Source organism: Columba livia, chromosome 1, assembly GCF_036013475.1.
Source record: "Columba livia isolate bColLiv1 breed racing homer chromosome 1, bColLiv1.pat.W.v2, whole genome shotgun sequence".
Taxonomy (NCBI): Eukaryota; Metazoa; Chordata; class Aves; order Columbiformes; family Columbidae; genus Columba; species Columba livia.
The window spans coordinates 91342144-91362803 of record NC_088602.1 but is presented as its reverse complement, the minus strand read 5'-3'; the positions used below and the strand labels follow the sequence as shown (position 1 = coordinate 91362803).

The following is a 20660-nucleotide window of genomic DNA, read 5'->3' as shown; positions in this document are numbered from 1 at the left end:
CAGTATGGGACACTGAATGTTATTTATATCATTTTTATTACAGCCATTTTTAACTTTATGAAGAACCAAAAAAGAGTCACTGGTGCATTGCCTCTGGGTTGTACTTCAGTCCCCGTGTAGTTCAAATCCGTCCTCTCTCCAATATAAGATGGGGAAAAGAGACTGCAGAACTTCACCACAGTGTGGTATCAGTGCAAAGAATGAGCAGTCAGAGGTTTTGCCACAACGACATGAAGAACCCAGTTTCTTTCATTATATACCAAAACCAGTATGAATAGAAGACTCTGAACACTGAAGTCATGATGGTCTGGGATTCTTCTTGGTTTTAAATTAAATGTTTTCAAAGGCAATTTCTATCAGAGCTGCTCTGTTTTTATTCTCCTTTCTGTTTTGTTCTGGGTTGGTTTTGTGTGTGTGTGCAACAAAGGCGTATCCTCCCTCCACTCTAAAAAGATAAGAGGTGGAACTAAAACCCAAATGACTTGCTGCTCATTGATATACATTTTTTTATTGAAAATTCTCTGTGAAATCTGATAAATTTTTCTTATATGTGGCCTCAAGGGCAGTTTAACACACCATTCCAGCTATGCAAACATGCAGAGCCTGCGCTTGAACCTTTGAAATGTAAAACGGGATTTATTCAATTGACTCATGAATATATGCTGTGCCTGGGTACTTTGTACAAATTCTGTACAGGGAAAAAAATCAGAAATGCCCACTCCTTGCCATGTTTTTGTAATGTGCTTTAAAAAAAAAAAAGTGAAATGCAAGTAATGTGGATTGCTTCTATGTATAAATATTATTGTCCTAAAGAAGCCATACTATCTATATCAATGGTTGATTTTAAAATACAAAATATTTCTTGAAAAAATTTGTGAAGCCCCCATTAGAGACTAAATTGTGTGTCATATAAAATCTCTTGGGTGTGACATCAAGAAATTTTCTTTGCCGTGAAAAAAAATTTTACTTAGTAAAAAAAAAAACCCCAAAAACCCCAAACAAACAAAACCAACAACAACAACAAAGACAAAAAAAACAGACAAAACACAAACAAAGGAGTTACAAAATGAAAGATGTCTTGCCATCTCATCTAACTGGAAAATACTGATGGCACATAGACACATAGGAAAAGAGTTTTTTCAGCTGTCTTGAGGGACTGAGCACATCCAGCAGTGGTTTATAACACTATTTTCTTGGGAAAATTAAAGAAATGAGGTAAGACCGTTCAATCAGCCTCAAGCCAGTAATGCAGAAATGTATTTTATCTACCCAAATCTATCTTAATTGTCAATAAATTAGATTAATTTTCCCCAGGTTGACTCTGTTTTGCCCATGGTGGTAGCTACTAAGGAATCTTCCTATCTTAATCCTGACCCACGAGCTTTCTCAACCCATTTTCCCGCATTATGCTGCTAAGGGGGAGTGAGAGAGCAGCTGGGTTGGTGTCTGTTAGCTAGACAATCCCAACCCACAACAATGTAGAATCATAGAAATATTTAGTTTGGAAAACACCTTCAAGATCATAGAGTCCAGCCTTTAACCTAGCACTGCCAAGTCCACCTCTAAACCATGTCCCTAAGAACCTCATCTACTCATCTTTTAAACACCTCCAGGGATGGTGACTCCACCACTTCCCTGGGCAGCCTGTTCCAGTGCCTGACAACCCTTTCCATTAAGAATTTTTTCCTAATATCCAATCTGAACCTCCCCTGGCACAACTTGAGGCCATTTCCTCTTGTCCTGTCACTTGCTACTTGGGAGAAGAGACCAACACCCTCCACGCTACAACCTCCTTTCAGGTAGTTGTAGACAGCGGTAACATCTCCCCTCAGCCTCCTTTCCTCCAGGCTCAACAGCCCCAGATCCCTCAGCTCCACCTTGTTACATAGTGAGGCCCCTTTCAATCCCCTAATAAATTAACAAGACCCAAATCCTATAATAAATGTCCCAACTCAGTATGTTACACAGTCTCCAACAAGTTGCAAGGCCAGGATGTTGTTGGGTGTGCACTTGGAGGCCTGGCCTTGAGTACTGAGGAAGGCCCAGCAGTCAGTACTTTCTCCCTGGCTTGTAATGTTTTGTTAGTATCTCCAATACTGCTATTACCAAAATACTTGGAGGAGAGGATTGTTCATACACATTTTTCTTTTAAATGGTAGTTTTGGTAATGCAAAAAAAGTGCAAACAGACTGGCAATTTAAAACTACTAGTCTGTCATTTAAAAGATACATAGCTCATACGTGCTTATCAGTGAAGAGTTGTACATGTGGGAAATTTTAAAAATTAGACTTAATCTCTCACCGCCTCTGAGCTTCAATATATTCTAGTAATGTGGCAATTAAAAGATAATTATGAAGTCCTTCTAGAAATAACTGTCAAGTATCTTTAAAATCCATGGATGGTTAGCAGTTGAATTATTTGTATGCGTGAATTATTGCCAACATATTCAAAATGTATTTTAATAAATTGTACAGATGGTGAGTCATTATCTTAAGAAATTAAACTTGATTAAAATAAATTGTGGAGAGCATTTGGAAATGGAAAACTTGCCCCAGACAGGGGCCTGTGTTTTAAAACAAGGAGTTTGTACAATTTAATACAAGTTACTGACTTTGATGCTGTTCTTGTGATGAGAACCATGTGGATGAAGCTCCAGGTGCTCTGCAGTGGGCCCAGCTGTCTGCCCTCAGAAGTCCTTGCCAGGACAGGCCTTTGAAGCCTTTTGCTCAAAATTCACAGAAACTCGGTAAAGCCAACAGCCCCAAAGAATATATGGCTTCCTGTTGTACTGCGTGTATAGACCACATACAGTTTTGAGTTGCAGGTGAGGCTCCTCAGGATTTGAAATGAATCTCAGTGAGGGGCTGCTGGTGCTCAGATGGAGATATCTGACACTTTAGCAGGAGAGAACTTAACGTACCAGGAACAACTGAGCAGAATGATGTGGCCTTGGTGGGAGTAGTGGCTTGGGGTGACATTTTTATGGAAGTCAACCATGTCTTTGAACCAGCAGCATGAGCTGATTTGTGTCACATGCGTCTGACTGGTGGGTGCAGCATTTCAGCCGTCCCTGACTGCTGCAGACTGCACGGGGAAGGCCTCTGATAGTGCAGGACTGTGGTGGAAGGAGAAATAAAGTGCTCATGGTGGAGACCAAAGCACTGAAAGACCTTGAAATGGGCACGTTGTGAAATGTTACAGAAGGAGATGTATTTCTCCCCCCCCCACTCCCGTCCTCCCAAGTTAGATGCTATAAGATAGGCTTGCATTTTGCATATGATTTATTGCTGCTCATGTACTTCATACTACATGCCTCCCATTTCCAGGTAATTCTAAAAGGAATAAAAAAAAAAGTCTTTACTTTGAGTCATGTTCCAGTGCAACTAATGAATGAACACTAGTTGTTACCAACGGGAGTATCCACATGTTTCAGAAATCCCCTTGGAATCCATTTGTAGAGAAGAGATTCTTGGAAAACAGGGTGATACGGGTCTGTCATGAGTCAGGGAGGAGGACGCTGGAGCAGATCATGCCGGCAGACAGCATGGTCCTGTTGTAGGAGAGATGTCCTAGCTTGGGGTAGACAGACGTGGCAGGAACCATTGAACTGCAGTTGCTGCATCCTTGAGGAGGAAAACAGGTCTAGGTGGTGAGGTCCTCTTCAGACTGTCTTTAAGGATACTGTGTGATCGCAGCAGGGTTAAAGGTAACTGTCCCAAATTGCACCAGGACAACTGGTGCCAAGAAGGGAGTTGATTGATGTCTCCTGTGAGAAGTACCTCAGCTCTAGCACAAGGTAAGTGTATCTGAGGGGAGGGGATGGCTGTTGTGGCCATCTGAGATGACTGATGGAAACATTTGGTTCTCTGATATGTCTCTGTCCATGTTGCACGTTCAGTTGCTGCAGCCTTCCCTCATTTTCTCCGTCTGCCCATGACTCAGTCTGACCCAACAGACTTTACACCCTGACAGGTTTCCAAGCCCAACACCAGTAGTAGTCAGTTTGCTCAGGAAGCAAACTGCACAAGTGTTTATCTCAGAGATAAAAAAAAAAAAGATTAAAAAAAAAAAAAAGCACACTACAATACAAACATATGCCTGGTAGTTTAGTCTGTCTCTTGTGTTCAAGGCATTTTTATCACAGCCCAACCCACCCACTCTCTGGTAACATCACAGCCCACGCTCCCTGTACACAGCAGAAGGCTGCTCTGGCAGTGCTTCACTGTAGGAGTTCTTGCTGCCTGCTTGGGGATGTGGAATTTCCAAGCTTCTCCTCAAATTTCGAATGAATTTTGTGTTGTCCTCAGCCTGGCGACTAGCTATGCAGGCTTACGTTTATTCCATGCCTTGCTGCCTTCCTCAGCCCAACTCTGCAGTCCCAGCTTTGTGCTTACTGGAGCTTTAAGGGTTCCTCACCCACTCGTGGACCTTTGCTTGGTTCTGCCAGGGTTTGCTGGAGCTCCATGGGTGAGGGGAGGTGGATAAGCCAGGGGCCACCCAAGGGGGCAGGAGTGCAAGTGGCCCTTCTGACTCTGCTCCTGCTGAGCTGAACCCATCTCTCCACCCCACCGAAAAGCTGCTGTGACCCTCAGGGAGAGCTGTAGCTTCTGGTAAACTGCTTTTCAGCCCCAGCTGAAAGCAGAAAACTCGTGCAGAAATGTGATGTTGCTTTTGTGGTTTAGCCAGCATTTTCCTTTCATGTAAAATATGGTAAACACACTTCTCTTTTTCTAATGCCGGGGTAACTGGCAGATACCATTTCAAGACTGTTCGATACTAACAGTTTCTTTTCGCCACCATTTCAAAATGGAAGCAAAAAGTAATTGGTTATTGGTAGCAAAACTGTATTACTGGGCAGTAGGTAAAGCTAATGACTTTATTCAGTAAAACACCCACTTGAGATAATTAGTGCTGCCATTAGCTCTTTAAAGGCACTTCTAGGCAAACAGCGTTTTAATAAATTTTAAGTAACACAAATATTTTTTTGTAATAAAAAAGTAAATAAAAAGCATTTTCTATCCTTGAGGGAACTGCTGAGCTTTAAGTTAGTGAAGCAAGTTGTAACCTTTCTAAAAGCAAAGTTTTATTGTTGATGTTGCACTCGACATTGTTGCTCGTTTTTCAGTGGATGGGCAAGTGGAGGTGTCACTAAGGTGCAGCTGATGAGTGTGACCTGAGGGCAGAACCAGAAATAGATGACTCGTGGCTCTCATATATAAACAGCATAGGTTATGCTGCCCCTTCAGTGAGATCAATGGGATGCTGTTTTCTTCCATCACAGCAAGACAACTCAGTGAATGCTGCAGACACACCCCTGAGGATAACAGGACCCAGTGTGTGTTCAGCTGAGCAAGACAAAACCCTTTACAGGACTTGGGGCATAACTGGGATAGACTGGAGGAATAAATCTGCTCTCAGCCAAGTGGGTCTGAATGAGAACCACTCAACCTGCAGCACACCCTTTGTAACACATAACTGGGAGAGGAGTTCGAATCCTTACTTAAAAAAAGATAGAGAAATTCTACAGTCTTCATCATCAGGATCTAAAATGTTGATCTAAAATGCTGATCAGTCAGCATTGCTCAAAAATGGCTGTTAGGAGTTCCTCTTACGCATCCAGGATTTTTCCGGTTTGTCCTTTGGTGAAAGACATTTTTCTTCTTCTCCTGAACTAATTCAAGGTTTGTGGTATCAGTGTTTAACAGGCAGTCACAGCACTGAGTTTTCTCTGTTGATCAGAACTGTGTTGCTGGTTTTGTTAAACCTGTTCCAGTTTTAGCTCAGGCTCAGATCCTTCCATGAATGCCAGTTTCACCTGACAGAGAGGGAGGTGTTTGAGAAGCAACCACATCTGGGTATGGGCTGCTGAGATCATCGCAGTGAGGCTGTTCACCGCTGGAACTGCTTTCTTCTATCTGGTTCCCTACAATCACTTGTCTGTAGTATGTGGAGAGAAAAAAAAAGGTACTGTTATCAGGGGCATCTGTTTGGAAGACAGATAACAACAGTTTCACAAAGAAATACATTACTGAAGTTTTAAAAAACACAGAAGATGGTTCTTTTAAACAAAAGACATTGAATCCAGCATGAGAGGTGCTTTTGACTTCAGCCCTCTTTATATACCATGAGAATCATGTCCTTACCTGGAAACAGAGCACAAACAACAGCAAAAGAATGAGCTGTGGCTGACATGTGGTGGCTTCCCCATTCCCCCTCAAGATGGGACCTTCAGCCCAGCCCTTAATCTTGATTCTTTAGCTGGATTTTTAAAGGGGAAACTAGAAACTTTGCTATGACTTGCTCTGTACTGAAGGTGAAGGGAACTGTCACCGGCTGCTTCTGGGAAAGAGGGATAAGAGATTTGTGTGACTGTGAATGGGTGTCACTGGCAGCAAGAACAGGGGGGCTGTGTGTTATTCGGGAGAGGATCCCCGAGACTGGGGTTGGGAAAAGGCAAGACACAGGGCTGGTGGGGATCTGAGTAAGAAAATGGGACAGACCTAAACAGGAGCGGGTAGGACCAGGGCAGCAGGAAATTTCTGTTGTGCAAATAGTAACAATACAAAGATGTACGGTTCTGCCAGAAAAACGTGTTAGTGGTGGAGTGGAGGGGGGTGACGATATGGGAACATCAGAGCGCACTCTGCCTCCTCCTCCCGGAGCCCTCTGCACAGCAGCTTCCCAACCTTCACCCGTAAAACATAAATAGCAGATGAGTCCTGGCCTAGAAGCAGTTAAGTTCCATTCAGTACAGCCGAGTACAAGATCCCAACTACTACCATATCATTAGGGCTTCAAAGCTGGGGAGGGAAATTACAACCAGGAGGAAAAATGTAATCCAAAAGTGAGAATGAAAATGGGAAGTTTTTGAAAAGTCTTGTTAATGTCCTGGAGCCATGGCTTCAGAGATGAGAAAGAAAACATCTTTGACTGAAAGCCACCTTTGTTTCAGTGGCTACACAAAATGTAACATCCAAAATTTAAAAAAACCTACGAAGTAAACGGGATGAAAAAGAAAATAATTATTTTAACACTTTGGATTAAGGGAAATAGAAATGTTATGACTTCGTTTTGATTAATTGCTAATGAACGCTTAAAACACCTGTGTCTGCCAAGACTAGCACAGCAGGGATTTTGCTTGATGGTAATTCAAAAAACTGAAAGGAAGCCCAAAAGTCTCAGCAACAGGCCTACCACACGCAGGCAGGTTTGGGGTTTTCTTTGCTATGAGACAGGCATGTTCAAGAGATCTCTCTTCTCACTGTTTGACAGAAGCAAGACAAAAATACTCTTACCAAGACAGGAGGTTTTCTTTCCAGTCCATTAAGTAGCTAAACATCATCATCTAGCTATCCACGTATTTTAAAATCAGCTGGACAACTTGCATCCCAGAGACCTGGAGACTGTCTGAGGAGAACTCTGGCCGGCTCTTGTTAATCTTGTTAATCATTAACCATCCCTGGAACAGCAGGGAAGTTTGAGGAGCCTGGAATAGCCCCAGTGTCCCAGTACTTGAAGAGAGCAAACTGGTCAAGCCAGGTCACTATAAGGCAGCACAACTGACCTCAGCCCCTGGCAAAATCATGGAATTAAAGCTAAGATAAGCTACAGCTGAAAAAGTATTTCAAAGGACAGAAAAACTACTTCCAGACAGTGTGGTTTTATAGAAAGACAGATACGGAGAAAAAACTCTCATGTCATTTTTTGAGGGGTACACAATTTGGAGGATAAAGGTAGCTGCATATATGTAGCTATTTAATACTGCTGTAAGGCGTTTGACTTAGTATTCCACACTGCCTTCACTAAGAAGAGCTATGCACAAGCCCCATGAAACAGGTGTTATGCGAATTAGGCTTCTCAATGAGTAATTGGAGAATGATCTCTGAGAGTGGCTGTTTCTGGCAGGGCTCCATAGGCACCCAATCCTGTCCAGCATTTGCATCAGTGATCTGGAAGTAAATGTAAAGTCACTCTGAGTGAAAGATGCAGATAAAGATCCAGTGACAGAAGGAAGAGCAAACAGTCATATAGCACAAACTGGACAGCTAGTTAAGATGGATCTATTCAAATAATATTAATATATTCAATTTAAAGCCTCAGCCCTGGCAATAGTACTTTTCATTGAGAACTACAGGTTTTTCCATAAACTATTCTCCCTAGAGACAGTGAATCCTGGCACACAGAAAAACTGGAGATATCCAGAAAAAAAAATAAAATAGAGCTAATGTTTTGTATTTATGGGTTTCTGGGGACAGACATGATCTTTTGAAAGCCGGGATACTGTGATTCCAAAATTTCATATAGTTATGACACTGTCCATCCACGGTGAGCACTTTCTGGCATTCTTCATTAATGAGCAACTATATATATATATTTTTAAATGCAAATACATATTTAGTCCTAATTTTACTGAAGATGTTTATCCATTAAGCCAAGATAGAATGCCAAGGCATTGTGATTCAACTAGGCGGAGAAATGAGAAATACCGACCAACTTAAGGAACATAAGAACTTGTTCTCCTGTGCAGAGATATAGCAGCAGGGCAGAGACTTTGGGAGCCTGCATCCCTGCTCTCAGTGGGCAGCACTCTCAAATCTCCTCCGGTGCAGGAGTTGTCTGTGGTTTGGTTTATGTCCCTGGAGAGTGAGCTCACATAATCTCTGGACTGCTTGGACTGGGCATTCTGCACCCTCTGAGGAGATAATGTTGGATTTGATATTATGCTACTTTGTAGAACCTTGTTTGAATGCATGACTCAGGAGTTAATTTCACTCTTGTGACTGTCAGTTGTCAGTGTCTCTCTGGTCACTGTTAGATAGGATGATTTTCTGTGTCATTTAAAATGATTTAACACTTTGAAAACAAAAAGTGCCATCGTTTCCGTTTGTAGGAGAAAGAGCAAGAACTAGTAAGAACTTCAGAGAGCAATGGCGAGCACCTTCATGTTCACACAACCAGCCTGCTTCCCCATACTGGAGCAGTCCACTGCACAGCGCCCCCAGGCCGGGGGTTTGCCTGGTGGCACCAGACTTGGAGAACATCTGAGCAGCCCCTGCAGAGGGCACGTTCTGGCCTCAAGCTCAGCGCATGGTGTCCTCTCAACTGCAGAGTCTCAGCACATGGGGTTCCAGGAGGGACACTGGCTAATGGTGAGCAACCTCTTCCTGGCCTTGAGTTCACACATACGTTCACATGGTGGCTGGTGCTAAACCAAACCCCAGTCCCTTAGTTTTCACTTGGAGATCGGTTATCTCTGAACCACCTCAGTGCCACTCTGCCAAGCGTGAGACCAATCCCAGGTCCCACACCCTGCTAAAAGGTGTGGAGCATGCTCCTTTAGATGACAGGAGTGAGAACTCTGTCCTGGGAAAGACACTGCAATGTGAGCTCTCCTGACTGAAGTCTCGTAACAGGCGTTGACAGTTCACAGCTAACCATTTTTACAGCCTCTGCTCCCGTGGGTCTGACAGCTGCTCGCATGAAAGGGAGCTGGTTCTGTCAACATAAAAAGGGAAAGTTGTCCTAATGATAGAGCTGTGAAAGACAGCTTTATCCCTTGAAACCAGAGGCTTGAGAACAGCAAGATTCATTATCTGCTCTTTGAGATTAAATTCAGAAACTGTATTGGGGAGGAACTGGGACAGAGCCCTAGGAACACTGTATATGGGAAGCCAGCTCTAAAGACTTGGCTGCCTCAGCTGCTTCTGTCACAAGGAATGATGCTGTAGTCCACGCACACAAGTCATGTAGACCTCAAATACCGGTCCTGTGAGTGTCTTGACCATGAGATTTAAGTACCACTGAGAAACCGGCTTATTCCTGAGCTCTTCACCAAACTTGGCTGTGAATTTCAAGATAACTGGGTGTGAGAATATAACCCTTCCCTGCCAACCACTAGTGAGATAGTAGGTAGAGACCACAGTTGAATATATCTTGAGTTTAGAGAGAGACAAATTACCCTGATTCCAGGAAACAGTCTACTGTGATAGGAAAGATGGAGCTGAAGAAGGCAGAGAACAGGAGCAGCTGCCTCAAGAAAGCAGAGAACAGGAGCACAGTCTGCTTAGAAAAGTACCTCGCATGACGATCTTCTTCCTATCGTATTAAAAAGGACTTCCCCTCCTCGAAGACAAGGTAGCATGCTCAGGTAGAGCTATGACATGTCTTACTGTCATCTGGAGGAATATGTATCAGATTCACTGCCTTCATGTACAGGAATAGGTACTTTTTTGATATTGTAAAAAACAAAACAAAACAAACATATATATATATATATGGTGGTTATATTGTTCACTAATGAATATTACAATCTTGAAGTTGACCTAAAAAATAAGAAACCATACAGCTCTGAAAACTACCTGCTCCCATGTGAGATCTAGGATATTGCTACAGATTTTTTTCTGCCCTAGGGACAGAAAACCCCTGAGCTGTCAAATACGCAAATGAGTTCCCCAGTTCCAGGAATGAAGCAGCTGTTGCAATTGATCTGGATAGAACAAAAAATTGAAAGAGCATGTGGACATTGTACGGTCTGTCCACCAAATCAGTGGTTATCTGTCTGTCCATGAAGGAAACTCTCACCTGCAAACTGAGAAGACAGCTGGCTGCAGAACAAGTGTTTTTGAGCCAACACAAACATCTCTGTCTGGCAAGCAGTATCCTCAAACTCTGCTACCATATGGCCCAGAAATGCATCTTCCTTCCTTCCTTCCCTCCCTCCTTCCCTCCCTCCCTCCTCTTTCCTTTCCCTTTTCCTTTCCTTTCCCTTTCCTTTCCTCCTTTCCCTTTCCCTTTCCCTTTCCTTTCCTTTCCTTTCCTTTCCTTTCCTTTCCTTTCCTTTCCTTTCCTTTCCTTTCCTTTCCTTTCCTTTCCTTTCCTTTCCTTTCCTTTCCTTTCCTTTCCTTTCCTTTCCTTTCCTTTCCTTTCCTTTCCTTTCCTTTCCTTTCCTTTCCTTTCCTTTCCTATAGTGTAATGGTGGCAAAAGGGACTGTGACATGTATTCCTTCCTGCAACTCTCTTGCAAGCATCAACCCTCCCCTCTCTCCCAGACTCACTCATCTGACTTGGCACCAAATCACTCCAAATTGCAGGGAAGTGCGGTGCAATTCAGGCCCAGGAACTCTCAGTGTCTCAGGATTGTAAGTAGTTCTAGTTGTCACACATGGCTTTCAGAGAATACTTTGGCACTGACTTCTTTTCTGTGAGGATATGTGGGTAAAAATCAGTGGGCTATACTGTGGTAGATGGCATGGCCTTGCCAAAATAGTGCAGCCTTGATGTCCACAGAGCTGGAAGAGATGCAATCACTGCACATTATACAAGCAAGCTGGAACAGTACACGCTGCCCTATATGCCCCTGGGCTTGACAGAGAGACGGATGAGCACAGAAACAGTTAAGGTAAAAGTTCTTCAGCCTTGACCAGTGACGTATCTGTACGTTTGTTGAGTGAATGTATCAGAATTATCACGCAAAAAGAGACAGGAAATTTCAATACAGAAGTTTGATGATCCTCATGCCAAGGGTAAGAGATGGATTATGGAAAAAGAAGATGACAGCAGAGGACAGTGGAAGTTCAGAGAAAGAGCATCTTTCAGGCACCCCACTTGGTTTTATTGCTGGAATTTGGAGAAGTGTAATTGGAGTAGTGGGGGTTAAAAAACAAATGGAACTCAATCAAAAAGGGCAAGTTTTGTGGGAGGGTTCAATAGTCTCTTCAGTCTCAAAATTGTTTTCTTACAGTATATTTCAAGCCTGGGAAAATGATAAGACAGGATGATTTCATATCCTAAGCAGAACTCATCCAGTACTGCTTTCCATTGTTTACTAGGCTCTCCACAAAACATTCCTAGACTTGCCTTGTTCACAACAGGTCTTTTGATGGGCAAAACTGAACATATCAGGGATAAATACAGATATTTTCAAGCCAAGTATTTCACTCAGTAACACAAAGCAAAAGTGAAACATTTTTAAAAAATTAATACTTTTGTTTAAGTCTTTGAAGCACACTGAGATTTTTCACATATGTACACTTCTGCCAGTTTTTTAGGAACAGTAAATTATGAGGAACACGCCTCTGTTACCCTATAATTTTATGTCCATTTCCATGTGTTTCTTGTATTGTTAGCTTGCCTCCTGCTTTGTGGTTTATTTGGGCAAGATGCCTTTTTTATTGTTGTTTTTACCTTTTGTGAGCAAGCCAGCGGCCTTAGGGCGCCAATAAATTAGAATATTAGTGCTCCTTTTTACTGCCATATTATACTAATTTCCCTCTGCTTGTTTGTGACCTAAACTTGAACCTTTGCCTAATCGGCTGAGCTGAATTTTCTGCGTCCTGATCAGATTAGAAGGAGCAGTGGGCAAATGCATCCTTGGTTGCATAAAGCGTGTTTGCCAGAAAAACTAGCAGCAAACAAAGTAAACCACATGTATAAAGCTGCCAACAGAAACCTGTCCTTAGACAAAGTTCAGAATCACGGGCAGCGTTAGAACTATGTTCCCATTCAGTGTGTGGGCACTGCGTCTCCATCGGGCACATCCACTACGGTGACCTTCACAGGACAGGGGCTATAACCTTTCAGGTGAATGGGGACGTGCTTGTCAACAGTGAGGTATTTATCCAGCCTCTCTTTTCAACCATGGAGGTTTCAGGTGGAACTAACCTGCTAGAGTCCAAGGTGTTTCAAAACGATGGACCCAATTTGAAATCACTGTAACTTTGCAACCACGAACTATCAACTATCGTCTTGATGTTGTCTGTACAGCAAGTGGAAGGAACATACAGAATTTATAAAAACATTACTAAAACTTGGCAACTCGTTAAACTGTAATTTTTTCCTGTAATTGTAACACGTTTGATCCATCTTTTTGAAACACACCTGCAACTGGAGGATATTTCCCCATTTCGCCAAGCCCAGCTGTAAAAGCAGCCTGGATGGGATGGACATGGGGATCTCTGTTAGCAGTGAGAAATGCTGCACACTCTGAGCCCAAAGATGCCACGGTGCCCTACTGAGCTACTCAGCAGCTCAGACCCAGCTCTGTCTCGCTAATGCTGAATAGCACTCTACTGAAATTTAAATTAAGGGACTCTGGTGAGAGTGACAGAATCGCACCTGTAAACTTTAATGAAATGGCTTGAGGCTAAGTCCAGGAGATTCTGCCCCAGAGAAAAAAAAACAGTTTGACCATGTTGTCTCACTCCTAAGCTAACTGGCACTGTGAATGCTACACATCCAGAGTTGGTAGGTGTTTGAAGTAATTTCACAACCACACTTCAAACTGATTAATACTCTAAGTGTATTTGTAGTTTTACCATCAGCTTACTATGCTGAAGGACAAAAGTTCAGATATGGGCTATCTTGGGAAGGAAGATATTGTCATACTCCTGTCAGGATTTGCAAAAATAAAAAGAAGAAAAAACACAGGAAAATGTTCCCAGCTCCAGCCAATTATAAATCAATAATTTCACTGAGTTAATTTAACCTACAAGAACTTAAAAGTATTTAGGGACTGAGTCATGTTCTTATTTTAGGCAAGAAAGAAGCTTGCCTAACCTTCTGCATAACAGGCCAGTGAACGACAGACCATAGGCTTCTCACAGTAATTTTTGGATGAATACAAATGCATGTTTTTCAGATGTTCAGTCATCAAGTAAAAAAAGAATTAATCGCTACCCATTTAATATTGTAAATTGTTCCAGTGAATCATTTCCCTCACATAAAATATGTGGCACATCTGGGTTTGTGTAGCATCAGCTTCCATCCATTGCATTTTAGTATGGTACTTTAGCATGATATAATTATCATGGGGCTCTTGAACTGAACACTAGTGTTCTAAAAGATGCAGACAGTTCACAGAGAAACTAATTTATTTGAGTTTATTTCTCTCACTGCTGGATGTGTTTCTGGAACTCATATCAGTTTTTCCCCTGATTCTTCCCAATTTCTTTAAAACCTCTGTTAAAGAGTGCATTCAAACATACGTACAACATTCTCAGGACAACCTAAGCAATTGCACACATACTATTACCTTCCTGATCTCACTTACAAATTTGCTCTTAGTTTGATCAAGGCTTACAGAATTGCTTTGGGAGCCTGTGTTCACCTCCCTTATCACCATGATCCCTACATCTTTCTCAGGTGTGGTTTACAAGAGGTACGTTCCCATTATGTGTGTAAAACAAACACTTTTACTTCCATCGTACACAACCTGGATATCTGGCATAAGTAAAATGCACATTGTTGGCCAACATACCAAGCGGTCCAGACTGCTCTGCCCTGCCCTCGTGGTTTACTATCCACCCATCTTTCTGTCACCTGAAAATATCATCCCTTACGGATTTATTTTTATCCAGGTGATTAATACAAACAGTGAATAGCCATGGGCTGAGAGACTCTCAAACCGAATAATAACATAAGAAGCGTCATCTCCGTGTGCAGTTACAAACAATGTATGTAATTGCTGGATCACTTGAAGCAGTGAATGAATGTTTCATCACAGTATCACAGTATGTTTGGGATTGGAAGTGACCTCAAAAGATCATCTAGTCCAATCCCCCTGCTGGAGCAGGAACACCTAGGTGAGGTGCACAGGAACATGTCCAGGTGGGTTTTGAATGTCTCCAGAGAAGGAGACTCCACAACCCCCCTGGGCAGCCTGTTCCAGTGCTCTGTCACCCTCACTGAGAAGAAGTTTTTTCTCAAATTTAAGCAGAACCTCTTGTGTTCCAGCTTGATCCCATTACCCCTTGTCCTATCATTGTTTGCCACCAAGAAGAGCCTGGCTCCATCCTCCATTTCATGTAGGTTATTTTATCACACTGACCGATACTTACTTTATCTCTGGTTGTACTTACTTTACTGGAGTTGATCCAGAGCGGGACATATACAGTAAAATAAGGAAAAGAAATGTCACAAACGCAGCAAGACCAACCCAAAAGGCTATGACAATAGAATCTGTGGACACAACACAGTAATTCTGTCACTGGTAGCATAGCAAATATAAAACACAGCAATATAATTTATGATCTCTAAGAAAGGTGTGTAATTTAATTAATTAAATTTAGCTAATTAAATTTAATTAAACCTTTTAGAGAGAGGAACCTGAGTGCCAGTTTGTTAAATGTCTTAAGGGACTCCTAGCAGTTCATTTTAACAGTGTATAGCCAGGGCTGGGGGAGAGGCTGGAAAAAAAATCTAGTAAGTGCAATGATGACTAGCACTGTGCATATATTTAAAAGGTAATACCGAGCACTTAGGATGGTTTTCACACTTTCATCTCTTTGCAGGCAATATGGTTCCTTTTACTAAATTACAGTGCAGTAAGCAGTGTGGTACTCATGCCCGAGATGCTACTGCTCAGTGCATAGCCAAGTCCTGCTCTTAGGTGAAAAAATATTATTCAACCACCACAGTCTTTACGATGATGCTTTTAAGGAGAGAATTCTAGCCTTGAAAACATTTTCTACCAAGAAAAATAACAGGGAAATCTTGCTGAGAAGTGTCTGTGACAGCACATCAGTCCTGCGGAAAAGAATGTGAACCTTACCCTGTTCAGCTGCAATACTTCTGCAATCATTGTAAAATAATTCAAAATGCACCCTACTTTATTAGGACTAAGCAGTTTATTTAAAGAACAAGTAAGTGGACTCCTAGGGCTAATGTACGGGTTCCCAATTGGTTTAAACCAGCCTAAGGCCCTGCCACTGCTGTTATCCCTGACTCCGACGAAAACTTTTTTTTTTTTAAAAAAAAAAAGGAAAAAAAAAATAGATGAACTGACTCCAGATTTGGGTGACCAGAGATAATGGGAGTATGAAGTGCCTGGGGGAGAAAAGGGAGTCACTCTCTCACGAATGAAGGCTACGGTGCTGTGCAAATTCCTGCCTTAGTTCTGGGCTTGCTGTTAGATGGGAGGAATCTCCCATTTGGTCACTGTTTCAAAAATGTTCCTTCCTTGGATTAGAGTGATGGTGGGGAACGTCCCAGTTAAAGCCTTGAAAAGTTTCAGTGTTCTGCAGGACACAAGTCAAGAAACGTCCTGAATTCATAACCAGCTACTCACTTAGACTGAAGTGAAAAAGAAGGGTCATTGGCTCCAGAGACAAATATTGACCAAGATAAAATAAATCTTCCATCTGAAAGGACAGAAAACATTGTGTTCTTTGAAACATGTTTGATTAGGTGTTTCTTTGTGAAAAAGTTCAGAACGTGCTGTCATCAGAGCCACAAAGAGATTAGGGGGAATGATTCCTGCCCCTTTTAAACCTACAACTAGAGCTGACCCAGCCGGAGTCTTATCAGAAAGCTGAGTTTTGGCTGGGCTACTGAGAAATAAGATTGTAGAAGGTCAGCTTATTTTATTCTTCCTCTGTTCCTCTGTTAAAAAAAAAAAAAAGTTTTACTTAGCTTTAATTCAGAGGATGGTAAATTAGCATGTGAGGGCAAATATTCTGACCTGCTCTTCCCAAACTTATTACGGGAAAAAGCAATGTGGCGCTACTGGCCAACCCCGACTCCTCAAGGGAGAATTTGGGGACTCCTGTTAGGAAAAAAAAAAGAAAATTAAAAAAAAAAGGAAAAAAGAAAAAAAAGGCAAGCAATCTCATGGTCCAGGGATATTTTGAAAAGCTCCAAGTTTTGAAGTGCTCACAGCCATTGGGATAGAAATTGAGAGCATGGATTTATAGAATTCCCTATCTGAGTTATTTTGGTTTCATCTTTAAAAAATAGCCTTAATACAATTCATGGTATTCACTGAAGCTAATCAAATCTGCTCCAGGTCTCAGGGGGAGTTGGAAGTCTTGAGAGATAAACAGAAACTTCCTGACTGTTTTTAAAGTTGTGCAGTTAGGTTTTTTTTAAACTGGGATAACATATTTTAACAATCTATGAAAAGCTTTTCTGTTGTTAAATTTTACAGTCACCTTTTGTGTCTGTGTGCATATGTTTTTAATAGCCTTTTAGTTCCTGGGCCAATTAAGTTTTTTATTATTTTTATACAAAATGAAGAGAGCTGCACAACACTATTAAGAGAAAGTAAAACCATCACTGTAGCTGGATTTAGATTAATTTTCATGAGACAAATACAGTCTTACAATGCTTCAGGGACAGGCCACATAACACAGGAAAGAAAGGGCAGAGATTCAGGTCTCTGTTTTACATTAAGTAAAAAAAAAAAAGAAAAAAAAAGGCAAAATTGAATCAGGGAGCTATAATCCCACCCTAGGGGTTATGATGACCACATGATTCATTTGTGATACATTTCATGATACAGCAATGCACCTAAACAAACGCTCAGGTCCCATTGCAGTCAATCAGCAGAAGCCCTCTGGTACATCAATATAGCAGTTATTGGAATCCTGGCAGTATCCTTTTTGCCATTTTGCCAAACTTGGAATGTTTGTGGCTGAGAGGAAATTATAACATCTCGTCTTCAGCACAAAGGGCAAGGACTTGCTGAACTTATTTCATCTACATACTTCTAAGCACATGAAGACAATGATCCCAATACTGGCTTTTGAAGGTATAAGAATGTAAATATTATGCAAAGACAGGAAAACCAACAAACTATATGCATTGCTTGACTACTGCTTTTATTCAAAACAAGGAAAAAACTAACAAGCTGTGCAATAATTTCCCTTGGTGTTTTCTTTATAACTTGTCACTGTTCTCCCACTGGTATTTGGAGAAAGAAGAATAAAAGTACCACGATGACGCAGTCTCCATCCCTCCTAGACTGCTGATATGGAAAAATGTTTATAGGAAGAAAAAAAAAATCCAAACCAAAACAACAAACAAAGCCAAACAGTTCCACTTCCCTGGCTATCAGAAAACTGAACCCAACATTTTTAATTTAGAAACTTGTACAGCCAACGCAGGCTCTTTAAAAGACACAAATAATGGAGCAGAACTCCATTTTAACAAGCTGCCTAGAAATATCTTACACAAACACCCACCCTGGGGAACTCAAATTGCTTTAACAATAACCTGCTGAGGGGAGAAAAAAGTGTGTCCCAAGCCCTACGCTTGCATCTTTCTTTTTTGCCTGGCAGCTGAGCAGTTAAAATACAGAAGCCTGGTTTCCTGCAGATTTGTTTCCCAAAGCTGAGCTCAGAGGTGATTTCTTTGGTGTCCAACAGGACATGATCTCACCCCATGGCCTTTTTGTCAGTAAAGATCTTCACTCACAATGTTCTTCCTCCATTATTTAGCCACCAGCTGGAAGAACCTGCAGATATTTTAGATCTTTGAGGCCTGCACTCCTTTGTAACTAGATCAACAAGTTGGATTTACTGTAGGAACAGATCAGATGCATAAACATGAAGTATGATTGCATAAATCATCTCCTTAGAATATAAAAAGCTCTAAAAGGCGGCAGACTTCTCCACTTGTTTGCAGGGGGAGAACAGATAATAATAATAATAATAAAAAAATCAATAAGGGATTGGTTTAGTCTGCCTTTTTTTTTAATGGAAACAAGGCTTATGAGATCACTCATAAGCACTCACACACGTGTGTGTTAATTTCCTCCATGAAACTATCAATGAATTTCAATTAAATTTAACAGAGGGTGAGCATCTTTTCTCAGAAGCACCATTTCTACAAGTTTCAAGGAAACAGGCAGCTGGGTAAAGAGAAATATTCTATAAATGGCCACAGAGGGAAATGCTGTAAAAGAAACCCCACCTCTACTAAGTATCAGGCAACTCAAATGTTAGAAAGATGTTATTAATGAGGAAAGAGGGGAGGGGTTAGATTCCTAAACTCTGGTTTTCGCTAAGCCAGCCACACACAGGGGACTTAACTCAGCAGTTCGGGGTTTCCATGGTGGAATTTGGAGGCAATTATCTGTCCTAACTGTAAAATTAACAGAATTAGAAAAGCTGCTCATAACCTGCCTGACCTCAGCAGCACCAAATGTTGCTCTCCAGTATTCAGATTGTATATATGGAAAGATGTGGCTTCTTCTTTAAGGCATGGTGCTCTAAGTTTGGAGGCAATAAACCCTAGGCTCATCCGAGTGGACAGAAAAGCTTTTCTAGAGGCAGTGCAGAATAGGAGTTTCTGCTCTCTTATTCTTGCTCTCATAAGGCAAGTGAAGCACACAAACTCCCAGCACTGTCCAGTTCAGTCTTTACTATCAGAGAAGACAGTTTCTTGCACTGTTAATTAGAGAAACATGAAATCACATTTCCTTACAGACCGAATCACTATAATAACCTTGGGAAAAGCAATTTTAGTCTCTGAAATCATATCTGAACAATCGAGGTTGTCTTCAGTAAACTAAATAGCAACCAGTAAAGCCCGTAGCTTTGCCACTCAAACGAGGACACAACCATAGGGAGCGACTTGGCAGAAATTGAGGGAAAATGCTGCCTACAGCCGAAGTGACTCAAACTTGCCTACCCACTGTCCTTCAATCCATCTGACTACACTCAGTTAAGCTAATTCTTCATGACATGGCTGTCATTTTATCTTATCAAAACCTAAGCGATCCAGACATGTTAGGAAAAAAACAAACCAAACCAAAACTACTTACCACTTTAAGTAGCCATAAAAAGACACCGCTATCTCTTGTGCAAAACCAAGTGTGACATAGAAGTAACTGTCCCAGGGGGAATGTGGCAACTGTTATTACCTATTATATACTTTCAAAATAAACTTCTAAACCCAGCAGAATCAGCTTCCACGACAATAAAGTATTTTGATGATAATGTATATTTACTTAATTTATCTTACAGTTCAGTAGCACTAAATCAAAGGAGGAAAGGCAACAGAGTATGTTTTCAGCTTGTTGTTGCTGGCTAGCGGAAACTTAAAACTACTTCTTTTACTAATACTTTGAATGTTTGTCAGTTCTAACGTAAGCCCTACATCCCAAGATGAAAACACGATAGTCTTACAAAAAAGTCTGCTCATTCAGTCAACTTTCCTGATAGCAGCATACAGGTAACTAACAACCCGAACTACAGACTTGCAAGTCATGAGATTTCTATTTAGCAAATGGCTAAAAAAAACTATTGTCCTCTAGATAAGTTAGTATCAGCAGTCTTATAGTTTCAAATACTGTAAGATAAAGAGTTTCACTATTAGTAATAACTGGTATTAGAGCACAGTCAGTTTGGAAGGCAGACACCCATCCGTACAAACCACGCACATACAACCCGGCATGGTCGCTATTGAAAGGAAAAAACCCAAAAGTCAGTGAGACAAGCAACATTATTCCTGTACTACATTAGCACCGACTACTCTACAATACTTACATTTATTAACCTTCAACTTGCTTCCATCTACTGGAATTGGATCTATATAATCCCAATAATATTCATACGACCAAAAATACTCAGAGGAGTTTGTTCTGTTAGCCATTTCAGTAGTGCATTTTAAACCAGCTCAGAACTCCAACCAAACACTTTTTTTAAATTGTACTTCAGTGCCCTCAGAAAAAGATTGCGTAACTGATGCCTATGTAAATCACTCTGGGGTACCGCAGCTCAGGGACTGCCTTGGTACTAAATAACATTCAGCAGCAATGAATATTAATGGCAAACAGATATGAAACAGCAGTGCCTAAAATGCAACCCTCACTTCCTAGTGGGCAATTATGTTATCCCTCAGCATATTTTAATCTGAGATGGATGTCAAGTAACCTGAGGACA

General features: G+C 41.4%; 1 long non-coding RNA gene across 1 annotated transcript; it reads right to left on the bottom strand.

Annotated features, from left to right (window-relative positions):
* Nucleotides 1-5797: 5797 nt before the first annotated feature.
* LOC102098496 (uncharacterized) lies at nucleotides 5798-20405 on the bottom strand. Its single transcript, XR_272435.3, has 3 exons — nucleotides 20265-20405; nucleotides 14856-14955; nucleotides 5798-5937 (listed from the first exon to the last, which is right to left on the bottom strand). It is a non-coding gene; the product is annotated as an uncharacterized LOC102098496 (long non-coding RNA).
* Nucleotides 20406-20660: the final 255 nt, after the last annotated feature.